Here is a 25512-nt window from a genome sequence, read left to right as displayed (position 1 = left end):
GGCTCCATTGGAGCAAAGTTGGCCTGGGCACTGAGGATGGCTCCATGGCCTCTGCCTCAGGCACTAGAATGGCTCAGATTGCAGCAGACCGACGCCCCAGATGAGCAGAGCATCACCCCCTGGTGGGCATGCTGGGTGGATCCCAGTCAGGCGCATGCGAGAGTCTATCTCTCTGCCTTCCCACTTCTCACTTTGGAAAAATACAAAAACCAAAAACAAACAAACAAAACAACCACACACACACACAGAGGCAATTGATTACCTTCTTTAGTTTAATAAAGGGTATTTTTAAAAACAAAACAATAAAAGAGGTCTGATGTCAGCATAAAAGTCCTTTAAATGAAACAAACTGTGCTTGCTTAACACTAATATATTAAAAAATTCAACACATTAGAAACTCAATATAAATGTATATGTAAATATATAACAATATATTACTATATATAGAATAGAACAATATATATATATAATAATATAAACTTACAAAGTTACAAAGCTCAATACATTTTCTTTGTGTCCTCCTTGTGTCTGCAAGGGTGTCGTAGCCATTGGCACCATCTTGTGAGGTCCAGTGCCTGGAAGCTGGGCAGCACAAGGACTCTTAGCTGCATTCTGTGAGAGCAGACTGAGACTTAGGGGGAGAAGTGGACCGCTCCAGGTCCCCTCTCTTTCCAGCGTGGCCTGCAGGCCTCATAAAGCAGGGACCTGCAGTCACTGGTTCAGCCACCAGTCCTGTCATTCTTTTTGGGTCATGGGAAGGGAGGCTTCAGCTTGATGTAAGGCAGAACTCTGGCAAAGCTGAGCCGTCGCACGGCCGCAGGGGCCTTGCAGCAGAAGCTGGCCGGCCAGCCACCTGCTCCCCCTTCCCAATACCACCGTCAAAGATTGGAGGTTCATACCCTGCCCATTCTTCCATTTCCCCTGGTAAAAAAAGATTACCAAGCCCTTCAACTAAACTCATATTCCATGGTGAATTAGAGAAAGCTTGGATTTTAGAATCAGGCAGACCAATGCCAGAATCTCAGCTCAACTTACATTTATAGGAATACAGTATTGAATCACTCCCAGCCATCTGTATTTGTAAAACTGGGACAGTACTTAAAATCTCCTAGTGTGGTGAGCATTAAAGAAGGTAACGTGTGAATATACAGTTCCTGACATCACTCTCCTAAGGCTGCTGTGTACAGTTGTGCCCGTGATCGCGGGGCAAACGGGGATGGAAATCCAGCCAGTGCTCTGATCCCAAGCCTTGTGCCCTCACAGGGGTCGCAACCCGAGGAGATGGACGCAGTGACTCCTGTAATGTTTGCGCTCAGATTAGACACCGTTTCCTAAGTCCTAGGAAGGCTCTGAATGCCTTATGTAGTCCTTGCCTTCTTTTCTACCCACGCCTTTCGGTCATTTCCTCTTCAATGAATGTGGGTCGTAAAATTGATTACACTGACCCACTCACAATGCTTCATGGTTGCTCGCCCCCGTGGGCCGGGCTGCTATGCGTAGCTTCTAGGCAGATAAGAGGAGGAAGATTTCTTGTTACCTCCAGGGCCTTGACAAGGACTGGTTCTGTTTCTAAATGAAATACCCTTTAAATTGGCCTGAAATTGCATCGCTTGTCTCAGTTAAGTGGAATCCTATGGACTATCAATCTGACTTGAAAGAGCTCAGTTTAATTTGACTAAGATGTTACAAAGGGTTTACCAAAATCTAAAGCGTTTGTCTATGGAAAATCAATTATGGCCGGATCCATCTCACTGATGATAGGAGCATGCTCATTTTTGGATGGCGTATGTGCAGAGCAGAGGCACACGCACATTTGGGAGATAGGCGTTGGAGTTTTATGTGGCAGGAACTTGATGTGTGGTAAGTATAATTAACTGACTAACATTAAGCATGTTTTACAGTAATTTTCTAGAAATGTTTCGATGTTTCTAGAATGCCAGCGCCTGACACTCCAGCCATGACCTGGCTTCAGCGTATTATTCATAATAAGTAAAAAGACTAAAATGTGCTCCCCATTCCAGCTCCCTCAGTTTCTATGACCCTCTGCTGACAAGGGAAGAAAGAAGGCCACCCAGCTGAGTGAAATAAACGTCTGGTCCTAGGCATATTAGCAACTCACTGAAAGCTCAATGTCCTAGACTAGAGAAAGGAGCAAGTGTCCTCCTACGGGAAGTTACCGAAGCTGTGTCCGGCTGGCACCTAATATGATGAATGGTTGAGAGGATCAAAACAGGAACTAAATGGATTGAGGAAACTCTCACAAGACTGTACCACGCTAGCAAAGTGAATACTGAATTACTGCTTTTAAGGTGACCGGCCTGGGCAGGCCTGGCTATCAGGGGCAGGTGGGGGGTCTGCAGAGAGTGAAGTGGTAGGGGGTGCTCTGCATGGGAGCCCCAAAAGAGACTAATAGAGAAATTAGTTGCAAGGAGGGGGATCCGGTCATGGTAGGAGTAGTAGTAATAATACTGATAATAATAATCATAATAATAACTGACATTTATCAACACCTACTACAAGTCAGGAAGTTTCAAAGCACTTCACATATATTATCTCATTTAATTTTCACAAAAAAAAAATCCTTTGAGGTAGGAGTAACTGTTTTCCTTGAGCCGAGGACAAATAGGTATATAACTAATAAAGTTGGAATTCGAACTGAAGCTTGTTTTCTTCATTTATACATGATGGCCTTCAAAGACATACATGAAAAATGAAAACAATCTGCACGTAATGGGAGGATCAGAAGAATTCCTAACGTGGTGGCAGGAAGCACCAGGTCCTCCACTCCTGTCATCTGCGAAGGTGTTGCAGAACTGAGGAGTCGGGAGAGAGAAGGGTACAGCTCCGCATCCCTCTTCTTCCTCAGGTTGGAACAACTTGAGAAATTTTGCATGCTCTACTTACATTTTCAGATGAAAGAAGAGGAGGCTCTTGTAGACCCCCTTCTGGTGGCTGGTATTGTCTTCTGTCTAGAAGAGCTCTTTTCCCCTAAGGTGCCAGGTAAGGTGGGTCTGAGAGGAGACAGGAAGCAGGTTGGCTGCTCAGAGGTCTTCTGGGCTTTGGGTTTTAACTCAGGAAAGCAAAGGGACCCTCAGGCTTCCTCTGAAGTTGTTCAAGAAGAAGAAGAACATGAACGCAAGAAGAATGAGCTTGTGAGAGAGTCTACAGCCTTGTGCAGAAGTCAGCAGAGAGGCTGGCCCGAAGAAGGTACATCATAGCATGGGAGGGCATTCTCTGAGTCTCGGGCTGCATGGGAGGTGGGCATGAAGTGTGGGAACATCTCGCATTGCATTTGTCTAACTCAGAATGCTGTGGTAAATTATACCAACTTTTCAAATGTTAGGGCTCTTTACACTGTTTGTATGCCATGTTTTGTAGACACAGGGGCTGCCCTTGTAGTTAAATGTGTATGAATGTGAAGCTTCTTCCCATCTCTTATGAGTTCTGAAATAAGAGATCCTCATTCATTACATCCTAGCTGTCTTTGGCATCTGCATCTTTATTTTTTCTTTCTGAAAACTGTTCTTTTATTTCAAAAGGTGTTAAGTCTCAGGAAGTACAGTGACCTGGAGAAAGGACAAAAAATGGAACATGTAAAATGCAAATAGTTTTGCTAGATTTCATAGACAAAGTTTTAAAGTTTTCCAACTTTTAAAACAATTTTTTATACCAAAAAAGGAGTAAATATCTTGCATTCCATTCTTGTCAACTTTAGCCACAACCTTCTGAACTGCGGTCACTTTGCTATTTTTCTTTTCAGTCTTCAAGTCTTTAGTGATAAACTTTGTATAATCTTCTTTTGCTTCTGTGCGCTCATCTGATAACTTGACTGTCTCTGATGGAGGGTTTGGCAAAGAAGCTGAAGGTTCTAGAAGCTTTAAATATTTAGATGAGTCATCGCTTAATTCTTTAGGGATGTAACCAGATATCAGACCATGGGCATAATGAGTATGATCCTCTTCTTTGTCATTGGGAACCTTACACCTGGAGAAAAATACAGTTGAGTGTAAATTGACATTTGTTATTGCTTTTTAATGCTGCCATAGCTTAATTAAACTCCCCCTCCCCCAGCCACTTTAATGTCTTCCCTTTGCTGTATTTGTAATATTTCTTTTTGTCAATTTCTTTTCTTCCTGTCACATCTCAAAGTAACTTCTCAAGTTCAGGAAGTTTCAGCAACAGGATGCAATGCGCAAACGATCATCCTCCACCCCTTGGTCTAGAAGCTGAACCGTGCCCTCTTTATCAGCCTTCATAAGGTAGTGGAGGTGCAGAAATAGAGGGTCCATGGGTGTGGCAAAGTGGAGCCCTTCTGATTATACATGTCTGTGGGTGGAGAGCAGAGTGCATTCCTGGCAGCTGTGGCTGATGCAATGCTGTGAGAATACTTCAGCTCCAAGAAACCTCCTGGGCACACCCGGGAAGGAAGTGACTCTGCGCCAACCACTCAGCTCCCTGTTCTTTTCAGCCATTGGCTATGAAGGACACACTGTAACACCCTATAGGCTGAACCTGTGTATATAAGCTAGCTTACTTCCTGAATAAAGAGGATCTGCGTCACTGAATCTTGTCCCTGGAGTTGGGTCTTTGTGTCTCCGTCATCCTCACCCCTGGCGGGCCTTGTCCACAAAGGTCGATTTATAAACCTAGAATGGTGTTGTCCCTTGAAAACTTTTATTTCAAACAGCTGCTGCAGATACATATTGGACAAATAAAGGGCTCTTTCCCCTGAACATGGGTTAACCAATTTTACAAACTACAAATTAAGTATACACTTTTCTTCTTTTTTGAAGCATCTTTTAAATATTCTGGAGGCAGGAAGACATGCTGTGGGGAGCCAGCGCCTTCCTGGCAATCCGTCTGGCCCACCGTGCTGCCGACCTTCTCCCTGCAGCCCAGGATCCTCTGGCTTCAGCCTTCGGAGCAGGAGGCCAGGCTGGAGCCCTGCGGAAAACGGCAGGAGGAAGGGAGCTGCCTGCTGCATCTATGGGAGATTCTACGGACGACAAGAGCAGAACAAAAGCTGAATTAACTCTCAGCATGAGACAGCAACTTGGGGGGCTACCACCCCACCTAGGGTGGACCTCACCACCTCCATGGGTGGTCTTTCCTAACTTATTCTTAAAACAGGTGTTACTAGAGGTTCTCTTTCACCCCTGGGCCAATCTGCCTGGAAGGTCCGCGAGGAGAGTCAGAGAAAGGAAGAGAGAGAGAGCATCTCCCGTCCGGACCAGGAAGAGCCAGCTGTCCTCAGGGACTGGAGGGAGCAGGGAGGTTGGCTTTGGAAAGTAACAAAGGGAGATTCAGAATGAGTTCTTTCACATTCCGCGCTTCAAAACCTGAGACTGACAATTACTGTTGGCAGCAGCAAGGAGCAAATGTATAGCCAGAAAGAAAGGAGAAAACGTCAGGTGTCGGGTGGGCACAGGAGGAAGCAGGTCCGAGACAACAGCACCAATGGCTGGCCCGGAAGGTCAAGTGGTTCAAACATCAACAGTCACATCACATACATCCTTCCTCTGAGGTCACAGCCCTGTCGCTTCCTCCAGTGGGTCCACAGAGCATCCTTAAGACGACTGAGAAGCAGAGGGAAAATTCTGAAAGGGAACACTACTGTTATCATTCATTTCACAGTAGCCTCTGGGGAACCAGAAGGGTTACAGGGATTGTAGAGCGCTGGGAACATGCTCCTTGCCTGGTTCCTCGGCTCTGCCCTCCCAGTGCCCTCGGCAGCAGGACCCGGGCTGCACCACAGCCTCGAGGAACTAGAAAAAAATCGCCTGGAGCGAAGACATTTACAGTAGTTGGGAGTCCTGCATTCCCATAATTCCTCAAGCCCTCCATGTCCCCTCCTAAGAGGGGCTTCCCACCCCCACAGCCTTCTGAAAGGATCAAGGGATGCAATGGAGGAGGGCGCAGTCCTCACGGAGGCTGCCCGGAGCGTCTGACTGGCACAGCGTTGGTAACATTAGAAGAGAAGGTTTTTAATGGCATGAAAATGTCTTTAATCACAGTAGCTAAGCGGCGTGCCGTGCAGGTTCAAGGTGATCGAGATGCTCTTGTTCTACATCTGCATTTTCATCTCACTTAGATTAATTCACATTTTAATTGCTTCTCTTCCTGATTGAAGTACCAGAAAGGAGCATTTTCATTCCTTTGATCTCACGTTCTCTCAAGCATGGCCAAGGTCAGGGACAGGCACAGGAGCCTTGTGGGAGGATTTCCTGGAAGAGCATGAGGAATCAGGCGCCCCCTTGTGAGCAGAGGCGCTCAGCAGAGGGAGAGAAGGCTGGTGAGGGTCCCACAGGGCACAGCTGGCCCCGCCAGGCTAGAGTTGGAACACCATGGCTTTTTAAACCAGTGAGGGGCAGCAGAGAAGGAGTGTAGAGGAATCGTAGAGAATAATCATTCGTTCAACTCATTGTCATGCATCCTGTGGTTTGGACCCATTTTATTCATCTTCAGTTAATGATGTTAATAAGAACATAGCCTATATTGTCCCTCATCTGGTGGGATCCCCAAGTCTCTGGGCCCTGACTTGTCACTTTGCCCTTTAGTAGGAGAAGAATGTTCCTCCTGCAAAATCTCTGGCATGCTGAAGGAGTTCCATGTTTGTGTTTTGTGGCCCCTTCTTGTTCCGATCTCCTGTCTTAGCCCAGGTCTCACCCCAGGGGGGCGTCCTCTTCTCTCTCCCTCGACATAAAGCGAATAGACAGTGTACTGCTCACTTTCCCCAACAGGTCCTCTCAGGGTAGTTGTGTGGGACAGAAGATGCACTGAAGTCTCACAGCAGACCCCCTAGAAGTGAGTGTCAGACAATGCATTTCATAAAAGCGTCTCGGCCCTTCCCACCGGCAGGGGCTCCTCACAGGCCCGCTGCTCTCCTGGTGTGACAAGAGCACGCCTGTTTGGGCAGACTGTTTCTTGTCTTTCTGTCTCAGGAACCAGTGTTAGTCTCTTAGGGCTGCCATACAAAATGCCATACCCTGGGTGACTGAACCAACACAGATGTATTGTCTCTGGAAGTCTGAGATCCAGCTGCTGGCAGGGCCATGTCCCCTCTAACGCCTGTAGGGGAGACAGCTTATGGTGGTGGCTGTTAATCCTGGCTTTTCCTGGATTTCCAGCTGGGTCACACAATCTCTGGCCCTGTCATCACATGGTATTGGTCCGTGTGCCTCCTCTGGCTTTACAGGGCTGTCTTTCCTCAGGGTGTGTCTGTGTGCCAGGTTTCTCTTGTCTCATCAGGACTCCAGTCATTGGATTGAAGCCCTCCCAGATCCAGGATGACTTCTTCTTGACCTGGTTAGATCTGCAAAGACCCTACTTCCAAAGAAGGCCGTACTTATAGGTATCGGGGATTAGTACTTGAATAGAGCTTTCGGGGACACAACATTTTCTCATTTTGGGAAACTTAAGAGTTCTTCCTTTCTTATTGGGCTGAGAAGTGTGGTTTTGCATGCTTTATCTCTAACCCACTGAAACCATGTGGAGTATGGGATAAGGGAGCAAGAAACTGAAATGAGTAGGTATCTTCCCCACTGACATCCTAAGAAAGCATCAAAGTGTTTTCCAAAAAAAAAAGTCATTTCTCTCCCAAAGATGGGGTCTTTTAAATAAGTTTATTTTCCCACACATCAGTACTCATTACTTTTTAATGAGCACTCATCACATGGGAGACATTTTTCATTGTATTCACTCTCATACTTCTTACCCAAACCCTGCATGATGGCTATCAATTACATTTTTATTTAAAGATTTGGGATTGAGGCTAAGGAATGCCTAATGTCACTGTGGCTGGGAGGCGGTAAACCAGAGACAGAACTCTAGCTTTTTAATCCCAAAGCCAATCCTTCTAACATGCAGTAGATTCCAGCTCTTTCTTTCACCCTTGGCTGCTGGGTTCCTTCCCCAGCACCATTACCCATTAGCTCTCCTGGTCAGTCCCTTTTGGTTTTACATCTCGGGCACTGCAGGGACTTAGCCTGTGATACTTTGCTGTGGCTGCCCTAACAGATCGCCACAAAATGGGTGGCTTAAAACAGCACACACTTATTCGCTTACAGTGCTGAAAATCAAATACTAACATCAGTCTCCCTGCACCAAAATCAAGGTGTTGGCCAGGCAGTGCTCTCGCAGGGGCCTCCAGAGAGGGACCCGTTCTCCACCTCTTCCAGCTTCTATCTGCCAGAATTCCTTGGCTTGTGGTTACATCACTCCAATCTCTGTTACTATGATCAATTTGCCTTCTCCTTTTGTGTGTGTACACATGTGTGTGAGTGTGTGTGTGTGTGTGAAATCTCTCTTTTGTTTCCCTTTTATCAGAACACATGTGATTGTACTTAGAGCCTCCCTATATAATTGAAAATATTATCCCACTTCAAATTTCTTAGCCTTCTATCATCTGTAAAGATTCTTTTGCCATCTAAGGAAACATTTGTGGGTTCTGGGGATTAGGACATGGGTATATCTTTGGGGCCATGATTTAGCTTACCACCTCACTCTTAATGGCTGTCTCCTGCCTGCCCTCCCTTTGGCTTGTGTCTTGCAGGCATGAAGTTACTTGCCTTCCTGGAGTGGGTGGGGGAGGGGGAGAGGAGAGGTTTCTGTATGTGGCCTGCTGAGAAGACCACCACATTGACCACTCCAAAGAGGCACCAGGGAGCTTTCTCTGTCTAGGTTTTATAAAACGGTTGTAATAACGCTTGTTTTGAAAGGAGCTGGAGATCCTCTGCTGAAGATGCACGTGTAGGCTGTTTGGGATGGTCGATAGCTGCTTTGAGCCTCCAAGATCTCATAAAATGGAGGTCTTGCAGAGCCGAGATGAGAAAATTATTGTCCTGTTGGGGAAAAGAATTCTTCAGAGTGAGAAGGAGGAGGGCAGATGCCAGTTCATTGACCAATGACAAGACTGAATTTTATGGCTGCTACTGCAGGAAAGGGAATCGGCACCTCCCACTTGAAACCTTACAGATGACAGTCATCATTGCAGATTGGTCACAAGTGCCTGGGTTAAGAAATCCCCAAACACTCATCAAGCTTTTCCATAGAAATACCTGATGCTGAAGCCTTTCTGACACTTTCTGTTTTAAGCATTTTAATCCTAAACTGATTTCATCCACATTGGTCTCAAAGCATAAAGCTTTTTTTTGCTTTGAACGTTTTAGGGTATGTGGTACCCAGAGACCAGTCGCCACAGGTCAGGGTCAGCTCTCTCAATATGAAGCTCTGGACAAGAATGTGTGTGTGTGTGTGGGGGGGGGGGATTCTTGATTTGGGATCATGGCTGCTAAGTGCATGACACAGCTGCCTAACTGCTTTGGATGTGTGCATCTCGGTCCAACAAGGTGGGCTGGGTTACACTGGCTCCAGCTGAGAAAAATAAAATAAAAGATTGGGAAATGCTGCCGCATGGTAGAGGGAGGAGTGTGCCTGTTCTTCTGAGTCCTGGGAAAACGTTCACGATGGATGGATGAGCATGTAATCTTTGATCCACACTCTGACATTTCTGAAGGTGAAGGAAGCATTACTAATAATTAAGCTGAAATTCGAGGCGTACATCTGGACGGTCTCGATCTACTCTCTACCCGCGCGGGGAACTTGTACTTCCACATCGCTGGCCAGGGACAAAACTGGGAATTAGGTTTGTGTACATTATTCTCTTCCTTCTCCCTCTGTTCCTCTCTGACTCGCACCCAGAAAGCCGTCATTCTGAAGCTGCATGGGAACATTTTCTCACATCTTATTTTTAGAAGTGAGGAAGCTAAGAACTCAGTGAATAGTGACTGTGGGTTCCATATGGACCCGGGGTTAGAATTTGTCTCCTCTTTCCAGGGGGAATGCAGGTTATCTCAACTGGTATGACGAGCCAGGGGCTAGCACTGTCTGCCCAGTGAGCCTGGCTCGGTTCAGCGAGATCCCCCCTCAGGAATCTGCTCGGTGAGATGACTGATGGATGAGTCAGTAAACATCAGATGATATATGATAACATCACCTTTTGGGGGATGACTCACATTTTTCATAAAATGCTTCTGTAAATAGTATCTCTGGACAAAAGGATGGATCTCACATGTTGGCGTTTCACCTACCGGTAGATGATCTATCCCAGAAAATTTTAGATATAGGAGAACTCCTTGGGCCACACACATGAATACTTTGTATTATTCTTGCACTGAAAAGGTATGTAAGAGAGAGACCCTAAGAGAGTATCTGTGGTGGAAGAAAGACAGAAAGACAAGGTACAGGAATAAAGAAAAATAAAGGGAAAGGAAGTGAGAACAGGAGAAAGGAAGAGAAGAGAATAAGAGAAGGAAAGAAAGGGGAAATGAGAGGATAAGAAGGGAGGGGAGCAGAGGGGAAGGGATGGGGGGCAACAGGGAGGGGAGGGGAGGGGAAGGCAGGAGCAGGGAAGAGAGGGGAGAGAAGGAGGGAAGGCAGAATTTCAGCATCCCTAGTAGCCCTGTAGAATATAGCTCATGATGTGGTTGACATGCTCTGAAGAAATAGTGTGTGTTTGGAATGAGGCACCACTGAGCTATTGGTAACCATGCTACAGTTCCTGCTGCTCTGCGCACACATTTGTTGTCCGCTCTGGGAGCTTTTGAAGCTAATTCCCTTGTTAAGAGGGACCGATGGTACGTGGTTAATGACCTGCCATGTCCCCAAGCAAGGTCTTCTGACTCCCAGCTAAGTGCTCTTTCCACCTTACTTTCCTGTCTCTTTAGTCAGAACAAGAACGTAGGAAAAGAACAAAGCCGACACTTGCTGCACCGGCACAAGTTACTCACCACGCACAATAAGTCTTGACATCAAAAAGCAAAATCAAAGACAGCAAAAACCAGAGCAGAGCCCGTTGCAACCTGAGAGGACCACAAATAATAAGGTTCTCCTTGAGCGCTCCCTGATTGTTCCAGACTCATGACAAAACAAGCTTGTCCCTGGCTTTTCCAATTCTGATATCTAAGGCCACCTGGTGACATTTGTGGACAAGATAATCGTATCGGGAAACCACTTTCCACCGTACACAGACTACTTGTAAAAGTGGTAGTTTTGTGGGGTTTTACTTTAAATAGCTGTTATGTTTCTTATTCCTAAGCCAGGAGTTCTTCGCAAATTAATTTCTCAGTGTCTGTCTCCGATTCTTCCATTCAAAGTAAGAATCCATAAAATTTCATTTCCTGCCTGAAAGAGGAGATATATTTCTGTTGATTTTTCTTGGATTCTATTACAAAGATTAGAAAATCCAGAAGGTCAAAGCCTCAGAGTCATTGCAGACTCTTCCCTCACTTTCGCCTTTAAAACTAATTTGTTATCCAGCCCCTATCGTTCTTTTTCATCATTTCCCAGATCCAACGTTACTTTCCTGTTTTCCTTGCCCTACCTTTGTTCCAGTCTTTTTATAATCCTCCCATTTCTCAGTGAGTAACAACCTTCATCTTGGTCTCCCTGAGGATGACTCCACGCTGCTTCTGCAGTCTGCTGCCAAAATGGCATTCCTACATATTCTCATTCTGTCATCGCTTCCACTCTCAAAAATCATTGCGTCTAGGAAGCAGTCCAAGCTCACCACCGCAGTATGCCTCGCCCTCATGACCCAACCTTATGTTCCTTAAGTCTGGGACGGATGGCTGCCTTCCCACAAAGGCCAACTTCACAAACAAATTGTGAAGCCCCTGGCAATAACCTCAGCCTCTCCCCTTCCTTTTCTTATCCTGACCATGTGTGTTCCTGATTGCTGTTTGTTCTCCCATTATTCCTTCTAGGCTAGTGCTGCCCAAATGTGGTCCAGGATTTAGTAGTATCTGTGTCCCCTGTGGGGCTGGTTAGAAATGGAACTCTTCTAACCAGTGCCTGAGTTCTATTCCTGATGCACTAAGTTAGAATAGCCACGCCCACGATCCTGACCTTTAACAAGTTGCCAGCTAATTCTTAGGCACACTAACGTTTGAAATACACTGTTCTATACCATAACGTCTCCTAACGTTATTTGGCAGTTTGGCATCTGCCAAAGTTAAAATATTAGTTAATTATTAATTATTCTGTGGCAGAGCCTGGTCTAGAACCCAGTGTTCCTAACTACCCTTACTTTGCTTAATCAGCTCGACTATTTCAGTGCCCTGTAAATGCTGAGTTAGGAGAAGTGAAGCCTGTGGTCTGTTTCTCGCTTGAACCCTCAGAAGTGATCACTATGCTACCAGCTACATAGCCCAGTGTGGCACCGCCCAGTGGGTACTGACCTGCTGTGGCTCCACTACCCTCTGCCCCACCGTCTTATTCACCATTTATGGGACTGTGACCCTGTACTGCTGTCAAAGAGACACGGGTGCCTCTGAGATCCAAGGGCAGAGACATCTGAGTATGAAGCCCGCAGGGACACTGGCTAATTTAGAAGACTCCTTCCAGGCCTTGGTGCATAGATAAGTCTACACATGGACATGTCTATACGGCATGCTCCTTCTATACCATCTGATTTCTACTCACTCCTATTTCCTACTCTGGATGCACTTTTGATGCCCATTTGGTACCAGATTCTTTCCCTCTGATTAACCTCATTATTCTTGGTTTCACTTATTTTGGTTTCCATCCAACATTCTTAGCAGAGACATGTTAGACTTCCCTACATTATGGTCTCTTCTAGGACTCCCTTCGTTCTGGTCCCATCTCTTAGCTTCAGCTAGACTGGGTACATGCACAAGACAATGACAGGCCTCGGTGCTACCACAAAGATACAGGAAGATTTCCTCCTGCCAAGGACAGGCACCACCATGACAGTGCCACCGCTATGACAGTGGCACCACGAGCCTGGCTCTTTCTCTCACACCGCTATTTTGACAGCATCGGGTCCTCCAACCCATTGACTTTGCCACTTTTCTATTCTACTTCTTTTGTGTTTACTTCCTTTTGGGTCCAGCACATGGTCCATGCTCCATCCTCATCAAACCTCTCCAGCACACACCCTTACTACGCCAGCTCCTGCCTCCCACCGTCCTAACGCCTCCAACTCAACTTTCTCCCTCTCTCCTGTGCTCAGCCGACAACATGGCCAGCGAAGACCATGCAACATGATTGTCAACTCTCCCTTTAAATGCGTGACTACAATTCTCCAGCAGAACTTCAGCACCGCCCAGGTGTCCTGATACAGTTAGCCCCTCCTTCTTCAGACGGGCCTGATGCTGTGTTTCACTGAGAACATAGAGACAGTGGGAGAACACTCCACCCTTGCTACCTGTATTCCACTTGCCTGGCAGCATCTCACATCCCCCCCCCCCCCCGCCCTTTACGGAGTAGAGGAAACCACTTAAGAACACTCCCTCCCGCAATTATTGTGTTCTCTTTCTTTCTAGAGCCATACTGTCAGCTTATGAAGGTACTGTAAGAACGCATATATTAAAACAAATAAACAAACAAAAACTCCCCTGGCTGGCCCCTGCACCGGCTCTGCGCCCTGCCGCAGCCGCACTCCTCCACGGCATTCTCTCATTCTCTCTGTTTGCCATCTCACTCACTTGTCACACGATCTCGTTTCAACTCCCGGAGGCCGGGTTTTGTCTTCGCCACCCACGGAAACAGAGCTTGCCAAGGTCAGCAACGGTCTCCGTGCTGCCACATCCGGTCACCTCTTCTCTTTGCTCATTTGGCTCAGAGGTTCTGCAGCATGTGACAGTCACTCACACCGCTGTCTGGGGTGACTCTTCACTGGGGTCCTGGGGCACTGCACGCTCCTGATTTTCCTCTGACCTCAGCATGGCTTCTGGGACTTTTACATTCCGGCTTTGCCACCACACTGCCCCCAAAGGCCTTGGTTTCCTGGGAGCTGCCCCCAGGGTCATGGGGATAACATGGCCACATTGCCCATTGGCTTTGTTTATTTTATTTATATTTTTATTGAAATGTAATTGACATATCAGTTTCAGCAGTATAACATAATGATTCGATATTTGTATATATTATGAAATGATAACCAGACTAAGTCTAGTTAATATCTGTCACCATACACAGTACATTGTTTTCTTGTGATGAGAACTCTTAAGATCTTTGAAGATTTGCTATCTTTGCCACTTTCAATATAAAATACAGTATTATTAACTACAGTCACATTATTAACTAATATACCTTGCTGTACATTACATCCCCATGATTGATTGATTTTATAACTGATGTTTGTACTGTCTGACCCCCTTTACACCTCACACCCACCCTCCAGCCCTCGCTGCCAGCAACTACCCATCTGTTGCCGCTCAATTTATGTCTGTGAATCTGGGTCTCACTTCATTTAGCAGAATGCCCTCAAGGCCCATCCGTGTTGTTGCAAGTGGCAAGGGCAGGATGGATGGGATGGTAATAAAGTCTCTAAAGCCAACCGCCTTTGCTCTACCTCTTACGTCAAGGTTTTAGGGTTGTCTGTGTGTCCTTGCATGGCTCTCAGATCTTGTGGCTCACTCCCTTACTTGAGCATGGTCTTTGCTTAAAGGTCATCTTCCCAGAAACTTTTCCTGATCACCTTAATGAGATCAGCACCCACCTGGCTCCCTGCCTCTCTCCATCTATTTTATTACCCTGATTTACTGTCTTTATAGCACCTTTACTACCTGCTAGTGTATTGCTGATCCATTTCTCCCAAAAGTGCAAGCTGCCTGCAGGCAGGGACATTGCTTTGTTCACAGCTGTAGCTCTGGTACCCAGAGTGGTGTCTGGCTCATAGTATTTGCTCAAAGAATGACTGACTGAATGAATGAATGGATGAGTGAATATGTGTGCTCGTGGTGGCTGTGGCAGCATACGGAGGTGAGCGTGTGTATGGTCCCACTTGTCTGCACGCTGAGGGACACAGAATCCAGAATGCCTTCCCTGTGTCTTTCTTCTTCTTCCACAGCCACAAGGCCAGCCACAGGCAGCAGGACGGGAGCTCAATCAATAGGAGCTGTGAGTAAACAGATGTGTGGACTTCAGGGGGCCCATTGACAGTGACTTTCCATTGCTTTTAAGTGTGATGACAAGATCTGACATGCTCCGTACCAACTTGTATGTTCTGGTCAATAAAATTGGTTTCATAGGGGGAAACAAGGCAAGGTACTTGACATCAGAGCGGCCTCTTCCACTGAGGATGAGGGATGGCAATTTTAAAGGGGATCTTCTCCCTCCTGACCTTCCCCGACACCAGCTCGTCTGGCTTTAGGTTCACAGATCCTGCCTCAATTTGATTAACAACAGATGCTATTATCTGAGGAAATCTAAATTGCTTCTTCCTGTGCTAATGAACTACTGTGCCAATTGCATGGGGATTCGAGAACAAGATATATTTATTAATGAGCACCTAATTAAAGGGACAGTTACAGAGTTCTGGAGGGTTGGTGGCAGTGGGGAGAATGTTTCTATTTCTTATAAAGATTGACACATTTTTTTATGACAACATGGAAATGCTTTACATCTAGTTTAAAATTTTAAATGTCACAATTTAAAAACCGAATGTACAGTTAAGTTTCATTGAATGCAATGACATCCTGTGGGGTCTGTAGACCTTTATGTCACAGTTCTCCTCAGCCTCCTTGACAGCCTTGCTGCTATCTGCTGCTATCTTTTTTCCCCCCATCTAACACTGCCCTAAACACCCAACTCTAAGACACACAACTTTCTTTCCTATTAAAGGGGAAGCCTGCATCTGGAGCTCCGGAAAGCCCTTGGTCCATGGTGGGCACGGCATGTGTTAATGACTCCCTTACACACAGTGCCCACTACCCACTGGGGCCTAGAGGAAAAGGAAGTCCATGGCTGATCCTTACTCCCCCACCCACCCATTTCATGCCTCAGTATGAGAATGCAAAGCTGGCCGGAAGTAGCTTTGTTTAGACTTTGAAAGACATCAGGGCTTGTTGGTCACATTCAGAAATGGAACTCAAGGGCTTGGCTTGTTATTCCAAGCCAATCGAATCCTCATTAAAGATCTTGAAAGGATGATTAGTTTCACAGGATACAGAGGTACCCACTGAGCAGCAGGCCGTTCAAGAGAAGGGAAGAGGATGAGGAGACAGATGCTCAGGAAATGGGTCAGTGTTCAGCAGCAGAGTCAACCCTGAACTCAGTACAGGTTCTATGACTGCCAGCTCTCTTGACAGCATATCTTGATTTTTTTTAACAGCTCTGGGAATCTCTACACCTGCTACTGACAGCCAATGTCCCTGAAGAGCCCACAATGATGACCATCATAGAGACCCATGATGACAAAGTGGAATTAATGAGAGCTATTTTTTGAGCCATATGAGAAGGAGACTGAAGCTTGGCTTGACTCCACCAAGGTCCACTGGAGGTTACTACAGTGACACAAATCAAGTACATAGCAGATATGTCTATTAGTGTAAGGCGATGGGCTAGAGTAGAGAAAAAACTAAAATGTGGCTAAAAAAGAAAGTTCATTTATTTTTAAAAGGTATTCTTTAACTTACCATTAGTATCCCACTTACCATTAATGGTGATTAAAAGGGTTTAGCATTCTCTTTGTACCTCCATCCTTGCAAAGGACTAGGAGGCTAGGTGAGGGAATGCATTATTCCTTTATTTTTATTAAGTGAAGAGACTGTTTAAAATAATTGGTTCATTTAAAGAGGCCCTGGAGTTAAATGTCCCCCAAAACGTTTTCTTATTCTTTGAAGACTCACACAAGAGTTTCTCAGAAAATATTGTGACTTGGATTACATTTTTTTGTAGTAGACCCAGAGAACAGAAGAGACGTGTTTTCCAGCCGTATGCATGAGAATTATCGTACCCATTTATATAATGAATAGTAATCTGTTTCATGAGAGTTCCCCGGTTGGTCCACTATGTCTCCTTTTATGAAACAAATACAGGTGCAGAGTTAAATCATCAGTTCCTTCATGCAGAATCTGCTGGAGGTTTAATCAGTCTCCCCTCAGTAAGAAATCATGGCTGCCTGTTTGTGCAGCTACGCTAGAGAAGTTTCACAGCCTGAAGATGTCATATTTCTGCTGGATTTGCCAACAGAAAATACAATGTCAGTATTCTGAGTTTGAAGGGGAAGGAGAAAGACAGGGCCAAAGCTGGCCAGAGGGCCCACCAGGGAGAGTGACCAATAGTCTACATAAGTGTTTGAAGACCTAGGGTCAGCTCAGGTTTGCAGCAAACAATGTCCATGTAGACATCAGTTCTGATGTAGCTGGTGAATCCTTGAGACAGAGTCCTCTGGGCCTTGCAGATACTTGGGGTGGTGTCAATCAAGAGGCAGTGTCTGGTCTGGGCCAAAAGACATGGCTGGGGTACAGGCAATAGGCTCACGCCTCTGGGAGAGAAGGTCTGGTGTGAAGTGGGGTGACTGGGTCCAAACAAATAATTGAGGTTTAGATCTGGGTTCAGCCCAGGGGAAGCTGTTACAAAACTCTACTGGAAAGAAGTCAGCCTGGAGACCAGCTTCTCGATGGGCTAGTAGGGCCTGGGATCCAAGCCTAGGTGGGTGAAAGCGCACGGTCTGCAGGTTCCAGGGTGGGGTCAAGGCAGAGTTAAAAGAGAGTCTGAATGCGAACCTGAGGTTGAGATAGAATCAGACTAAACTCTAGTGTTGGTTAGGGAGGAATAACATTAGTGGAAGGCACTGGCAGAGCTGTCAGAGGACAGCAAGCGAGGGCACGAAAGCCCTGTTTGATGGATAGCAAGTAGGATGTGAAAATAGTCCTGGAAGTGCCTGCACTTAGAAGTAATTGTTATTACGCCTCTCGTGTTAAGTGCGCTCTGTGTGCACCTTTAAAGAACCATTTCTGATGCTTATATAAACTGCCTGCTAGTTATTGTCCCGATCACTCATGCTGAGAAATTGAGACCAAGAAGTATCTAGGAGAGGCTTACCCAGGACCTTAGAGCTCCGAATATTGTAGCTAGAACTTGGAAAAAAATCTATTTGATTCCAATACTTGTTCTTTGTCATACTTTCTCTCCTTCCTATAGAGGTCTGCGGCCTTATCCACAGTTAAGAGTGATCCCCTGGTTTTGAGAAAGTGGAGTAATCATCCACAGAGGCAATTGGAGTATAAGAATGTAGTGAGCAGTCGACAACATGGATGGATCTTGATAACATTATACAGAGTGAAATAAGTAAATCAGAAAAAACTAAGAACTGCATGATTCCATACATAGGTGGGACATAAAAATGAGACTAAGAAACATGGACAAGAGTGTGGTGGTTACAGGGGTGGGGAGTGGGCACAAAGAAAACTAGACAGAAGGTGACGGAAGACAATCTGACTTTGGGTGAGGGGTATGCAACATAATTAAATGTCAAAATAACCTGGAGATGTTTTCTCTGAACATATGTAACCTGATTTATTAACGCCACCCCATTAAAATTAATTAAAAAACAAAAGAATGTAGTGAGCACACACAGGCCTCCTGCAGCTCACGGGTCTGCCCTCTGCTCCTAGACTCCTCCCACCCGCTCTCAGGAAGCTCCTCTAACCTCAATGGCAGGGTGTGCCAACCTATTGGTTTTCAAATTTTTGCTATGAGTTTGGGTAGAGCTTCAGCAGCCAGGGAGTGATGCTTTTCACCCCTCTCACTCAAAAGGTAGATGCCCCATGGGTGGTGATATGCCATCACTTTATGGATCCAAGGGCCACTGTGGAGTGACATGCTGAGTGACGAGAAATTCAGCTCATCTGGAGAACACTTTCTTGCCACAGTGGGCAACCATTTGTGCCATCCTTTGACTCAGACCCTTTGCTTGAGGGTGATGAGGTATGAAAGTGACAGTGCAGGTTTGTAGACTTCAGTGTGGCCTGAGTGGAGCCCTGTTGTTGAAGGAGAGGGATTCCGTCAGACGTCCCTTTGAGAACAACCGTCACAGGCTGCTGTTGGTGCAGAAGAGGTCAGGTGCATCCCAAGGTGTGTCGGGATCTGCGATGGTGTTGGATGTCATCTCCAGAAACAGCGGATTCCCGCAGTCCTAACCACCTGCATCCCACAAAGCCTTATCATGTGGCAGGTGAAGACACATGGCATCTCCCTGCAAAAGCCATGGTGTTTTCACTAAGCTGCTGATTATTGCTGAGAAATGTGAAGCTCTCACCATTTACTGGAGGTCCCAGTGAGAAGTCAGGTCTTTGAATCAAAGTCTGCCAGGATGAGAGCCTTTTAACTCCTACTTTCAGGAAAAGAAATGGTTTTCCTAGGAGGACACAGCAATGAGTGGAGGACTTGGGTTGGTATCTAGTCTCTAAACTTCCAGAGTGCCAGTGATTGTTTTTTTTCTGTAGAAGACATCGGGTCTACCATGCACATCCCATCCCATCAAGAATTCTACAGTCACTTCTATCCAGGATCCTAGATTTTACTTTCTCTGCCTTTTAGTTTAGATGTTCCAAAATGGAGCTTTTCTCATCTCACTTTTCAATGTAAGCTAACTGCAGGGTCTTCTTCAATGTCAGGCTGGAGTTGGAGCTCCAGTACCTGCAGAGGGGGCTCAGGTGGACTGACCCTGCCTGCTCCTGACCAGCATTGGCTTTCTGCACGGACGTCTTCCTTGTCACAGGAGGAGAACAGGAAACAGCAGGTGACATGATTCCTTTACAGCCGCCCTCTGTGCTCAGGGTCTGCTCCTGGATCAGAGAAGCCCATGAACACAGATGAAGAAACTCTAACAGAAATTCAAAGGAGGTGGGAACTAATAACTTCTCATAACCCCCTCCCCATCCTAGACACACGTGCGCGCGTGTGCGCGCGCGCGCACACACACGTGATATTACTTAAATCACAGACTGAAAGACAGAAAATTCTAAGGAGAGGAAACAGGCAGAAATGTCTTCATTCGTGCCTTCTTCCCCACTCTAGCATGTAGAGGAGGTGGTTCTTAATAACTGATATAAAAATTCTTTTGTCATGAAGAAAGAAGAGAGAACGGCAGCCAGAGGCCCCAAAGCTCACCTCCCTGGACAGCGCCCGCTCTGCTTCTTTTAAAGGCTGCTCCTGTTCCATGGAGAAGACCTGACCAGCAATCGCTCAGGGAGAGTGTGCTTCACTTATGGACTTGTGGGAACCTTCTGACTCCGGCCACTTTTGTCCCAACAGGTGTGTCCTCCATGGGCTGGACTGCACCCTGTCCTGCTGGCCCTGCTGGTAGAGACAAGAGTATGGGTGAGCAGAAGATAAGCACAGCGGAGAAGTTGTGAAGAGAATGGGTCCTTTCAGATGCCAAGTTCTGGTTTCTTCTTTTTTTTTTTCTTTTTTTTTCTTCCAAAGCTGGAAACGGGGAGAGACAGTCAGACAGACTCCCGCATGCACCCGACCGGGATCCACCCGGCACGGCCACCAGGGGCGACGCTCTGCCCACCAGGGGGTGATGCTCTGCCCATCTGGGGCATCGCTCTGCCATGACCAGAGCCACTCTAGCGCCTGGGGCAGAGGCCAAGGAGCCATCCCCAGCGCCCGGGCCATCTTTGCTCCAATGGAGCCTCGCTGCGGGAGGGGAAGAGAGAGACAAAGAGGAAGGAGAGGGGGAGGGGTGGAGAAGCAGATGGGCGCTTCTCCTGTGTGCCCTGGCCGGGAATCGAACCCGGGACTTCTACACGCCAGGCTGACGCTCTACCACTGGGCCAACTGGCCAGGGATGGTTTCTTCTTTTATAAAGCCCATATCAATGGAAGGTTGGGAATTTATAACTGATGGGTTGGGAATTCATCTAGACAAGGGCAAGGGCTTTAGAGAGCCCAAATTCTTCCAGAGCGGAAGACTATAGTTAAGTTTACTGACATTAAACTGAGACACCTGTATTGACCAGGGTTCTCCTGAAAAGCAAAACCAATGGGCTATGAGTGAATATATAATTATATATATTATAAAATCAATAATATCAATACTAATGAATATTAATATAATTTATTGATTAATAAGATAATATATATTTTAAATGTATATATGTATGTTTGTACATATCTACATATGTGCATATGGAGAGAGAGAGACAGAGCTTGATTTTAAGGACTGGATCATGTTATTATGGAATCTGGTAAGTTCAAAACCTGTAGGTGAGCTGGCAAGCTGGACACCCAGGGAGGAGCTGGTCTTGTTGTTCAAATCCAAAGGCAATTTGCTTCAGAATTTCCTCTTGTTCAATGGTGGTCAGTCTTTGTTCCATTAAGGCTTTCAAGTGATTAGATGAGGGCCCGCACACAGTAGGGAGGGCAACTTGCTTTTCAAAGTCCACTGGTTTAACTGTTAATCTCATCTAATAACACTCACACAGAAACATCCAGAATAGCATTTGATCACACATCTGGGCACCATGGCCCGGCCAAGCTAACACATAAAATTAATGATCACAACACCCTTCAAATGAGTTTAAATGTGGTCTGAAGAGGGAAAAGTCAAGGAGCTCTGTAGTATTTGGAGAAACTTCTTGGAGGAGACAGAAGTGGACCTGAGAGTGATTAGGGAAGAAAGAGCCACAAGAGAAATAATGAGTACAGAATGTTGGGAAGGAGATGGCTCTGCAAACTCGTTTTCCAGTATTTCCTACACCAAGGCCAGTTAGCACTGTGACTAACAGGTGATCATCACTGCTCTGACTCACCATGAACCAAAATCCCAGGGCAGGAGTGGGCACATGAGGGTGTGCAGGTCCCTGGAATATTCCTTACTGGGTCACTCCGATTTCGGGAACCTTGAAAAGCTCTTTGTGAATAGAATAATAAGTTGTGAGAAATACTATTCATGGCTCAGAACTCTCATATCTGTCAGTGCTTTGTGGAAAATCATAATAAGCCTTGGCCAGGTATCTCAGTGGTTAAAGCATCATCCCAATATGTCAAGGGTTTGATCCCTGGTCAGGGCACATAAAAGAAACAACCAGTGAATGCACAACTATGTGGAACAACAAATAGACGTCTCTCTCCCAAATCAATAAAAAAAGTTTTAATTTTTTTTAAAAAAGAAAGAAAATCATAGCACTTATCAGAGTATATTCTAATGTTCTGTTTGCCTATCTCATTACACACATTACTGGGTTAATTCATCAAGGGCAAAAACCTCACCTTATTTCTTCCTGTGTCTTTGAAGCCCAGCATAGTGTTCTATGTTTGTTATGTGATGTGTTATTAGATGAGATTAACAGTTAAACCAGTGGACTTTGAAAAGCAAGTTGCCACGTTCCCTAAAGAACAACAACAAAAAAGTGAGACTGACCAGGCAGTGGCGCAATGGATAGAGCATCAACCTGGGATGCAGAGGACTCAGGTTCAAAACCCTAAGGGCATCAGCTTGAAGCCCAGGGATCACTGGCTTGGCTGGAGCACCCCACCCTACACACACTCCCGACCCCCCGATTCCCACTCCACAGTCAAGGGACATGTAAGAAAGCAATTAATGAACAACTAAGGTATTGCAATGAAAAATTGATGCTTCTCATCTCTTTCCCTTCCTGTCTCTCGCTCTCTAAAAAAAAAAAAAGAAGAAAGAAAGAAAGAAAGAAAGAAAGAAAGAAAGAAAGAAAGAAAGAAAGAAAGAAAGAAAACCGAAAAGAGAGACCCAAAGGCTGGTGATAACCTCCAGACCCCCACACTTAGTTCCTCTGTGAAACGGAGATCATTCTCCATTTCTCCAAGCCCAGCTCAGAAAACACTCCTCATTTCCCTCCCCCTTCTCAGCCCAACTCCCACCAGCTACAACACCGCTGTGGAGATTAATACTGAATTTACGACGGTTTTGTGAATCACTTTCTTTTCCTAGCCTTGTGGCAGCAAGGGAATTCTCCTTTATTTGATGCTATAAAACACAGTAACCCTGTGTTTCAGCTTGCCAACTGTAGGGACTCTTGCAAATGGGTATATTTCCACAGACCTACACAATAGGCCTAATTGCATGGGTTTGCAGTGCAAGAGGAGGTCGTCTGATTACTAGCTGTTTTGTACCATGAAAGTGCACATTAATTATTTAAGAGATGGACTTATAATTATTGCAAGCCTTAAGTAATTACCTATAATTTTGGCAAGGGTTAGAAAAACTGATAGTCTAGCAAATTCAGGTTTTAGTCATTAGTAAGATCATAATTACATTTAAATTGCAAAATGAAAATTATGCAATTTATCTCCCCAATAATGCATAAACATTACAGTGATTGTAGGTTTTAATGGACTATAAAAACTAGAGCAGCAATGGGCAGTCAAGGGCAATTTTAGCCCGTTGCTATTATTTTATATTTTAAGTGCTTCTTCCATACTATTGCTCTGTCTACTAATCCTTGGGTTAGCGGCAGGGCTGTAGCTCTTCTTTCAACAAGAAAGCAATGAGCTCTTTGAAGGAGAGGAATAAAGTGGGACTAAAACACCAACCAGATCACGATAAACCTTCAGTAACAGCATCTGCACCAGAGCTAAGGAAAGGTGGAGCCCACGTAGGGGACCATAATAGTCTCAAAATATTTACCTCCTTGAATTTTGATCTGAATGAGATTAGCATACCTGTTTCCCAGATGAGGAAAGGAAGTCTCAGAGAGGGGATGCGTCTTCCCTGCAGTTGCAATGCAGGGCTAGAACCCCACATTCTACTGCTTTGTAGGGGGCCGTCTTCAACTTGTTATGCTGTATGCAGGCTTGTGACCACTTCGTAGCATGTGAGGCATTGCATGGGCTGGCTTTGCCGGGCAAACACAATCATGCTGTATTTAGGGATAAAATAATGACATTTTCACAGGAGACCATCGGCTTAAAGTCTTTCCTCCTTTGGTTGGCCAATGTACAGTACTTGCAAAAAAGCAGCTCAGATACCCCCTCCTCTGTGAAGCACTTCATGGGGCAGAACGCCTCAACCCTTCATTTTGCTCATATTGACCCAGTAAATGTCACCATGGGGATTCAAAATCATAAACACCAAACCCGTAATAAATCGCAATGTCTTCCTAATTGGACTGAGAACCCTTAAAGAAAAGTGTTCTGGTTCATCTATCTTTGGCAATCTCTGAAAGCTGAGGAAATGCTTATTGACTGAATCAATCAGTTAATCAACCATTTATTTCTTGTCCACTCTGCTTATCATCTTGTATTAGATGCAACAAAAGTTTTTTTTAAAACGGTAGTGATAATAATATCTACCTGTTCAAGATACTAAGATCCAGCCCTGTGAAACAAACAGCAAATAAAAGACGAAATGAAAATACAAACACATTTATCATCACTGCACAAACTACTCTGGTATTCTAAGTGTTTGCTCAGACAAGTCATGAATTTTTCTCCCATTGGAATGCCGCAGTAATTTCCCGGGCACCTATCTGACTTGCTTAATCAGGCTCGGTTTTACCTAGATGCAAGAAGGTAAGTATTTCCTGTTGTCATGATCTAATTACTGGCAATGCCTGCAATAAATATTGACTGAGCACCTAATCTGTGCCAGGGCTCATGTTGAGAAATGGGACATCGGAAAGAATAAACTCCAATCTGTGCGTTCTTGGCAAGGCAGACTTGGGCAGTACACATGGAAAGCTGAGCAAGATTTATGCCCTTCATCAATAATAGCTAGAAGAGGGGGCAAGGAGAGTACTGAGGAGGGTCAGAAGAGGGAGAAAGTGCCCCAAGTGATTAGCTCAGGAGGAATGCTTAAGAGGGACTTGGGTTGTGAAGAATATCCTCAAAGATGAGAAAGACTTCAATAGTCAGGGAAGAGGGGTTGGAATAGGCCATCCCCAGAGTGGCCAACACCGTGAATAAAAGCATGGGCTCTGTTTCATTTGTCCTACTGATCTTTCAGGCTTGGAACCTTGATGATCTCTTAGGGTAGGAGCTTCTGCAAATTGCTACTGGTTTTTTTTTTTGTTAGTTTCCATGTGGTTTCTATCTTATGAGCCTGGCCAAAAACTCAGTGAGGAATTCTATCTGGATGGCCCACCAGTGACATCATTCCATGATCTCTTGCTGGCCTACCATGAAAGGAGGTTCACATGGAAATGCTGTCCTGGGGAAACAATGTGTTTGGGTACCTGCTTCGAGCAGAAACTGAAGAGCAGGGCTGCCCATTGAGCGGCCTTGCTTTTGGTAAAGTGCCTCTTCCCGAGCCCTGAAACTCATGTTTAGAACACAGTGGTGTCTGATGAAATGTGCTTGGTTAGGAAACTTAACTACTTCCAGACCTCTGCTGCCATGGTGCGGAGGAATCAGAATAAGATGCAGCTCAAAAAAAAGGCTAAATGAGTATTTCTTCTCACATGGCAGTCCAGTGCTGGATGATATTATGAGAAAGAGAAAAACAATCATCACACAGTCTCTGCCCTTGGGGAACTGAAATTAATGCAGGTAAGAGGTAAGGTCAGGCAAGTACATATAAGGCTTAATTATAAGGGGAAATTTAACTGCCACAAGTAGTGAGTGCAATAGACTAGAAGAGGGTGATCATTTCGACTGAGGATACTGGCTACCATTTTCACATTTTCAATGAGGGCTTTGGCATTTAAACTTGGGTTTGAAAGAAAGGTAGGCATCTGTGAGTTAGAGATGAAGAAATAAAGTCACAGAGAGGAAACAACACCTCCAG

At 45.4% G+C, this 25512-nt stretch overlaps 1 pseudogene; it reads right to left on the bottom strand.

Annotated features, from left to right (window-relative positions):
- Positions 1-766: 766 nt before the first annotated feature.
- LOC136404314 (ribonuclease H2 subunit B-like) lies at positions 767-19971 on the bottom strand (annotated as a pseudogene).
- Positions 19972-25512: the final 5541 nt, after the last annotated feature.

The sequence above is a fragment of the Saccopteryx leptura genome, chromosome 4, assembly GCF_036850995.1.
Source record: "Saccopteryx leptura isolate mSacLep1 chromosome 4, mSacLep1_pri_phased_curated, whole genome shotgun sequence".
Taxonomy (NCBI): domain Eukaryota; kingdom Metazoa; phylum Chordata; class Mammalia; order Chiroptera; family Emballonuridae; genus Saccopteryx; species Saccopteryx leptura.
The sequence above is the reverse complement of the archived record's forward strand: the minus strand, read 5'-3'. Positions and strand labels throughout refer to the sequence as shown.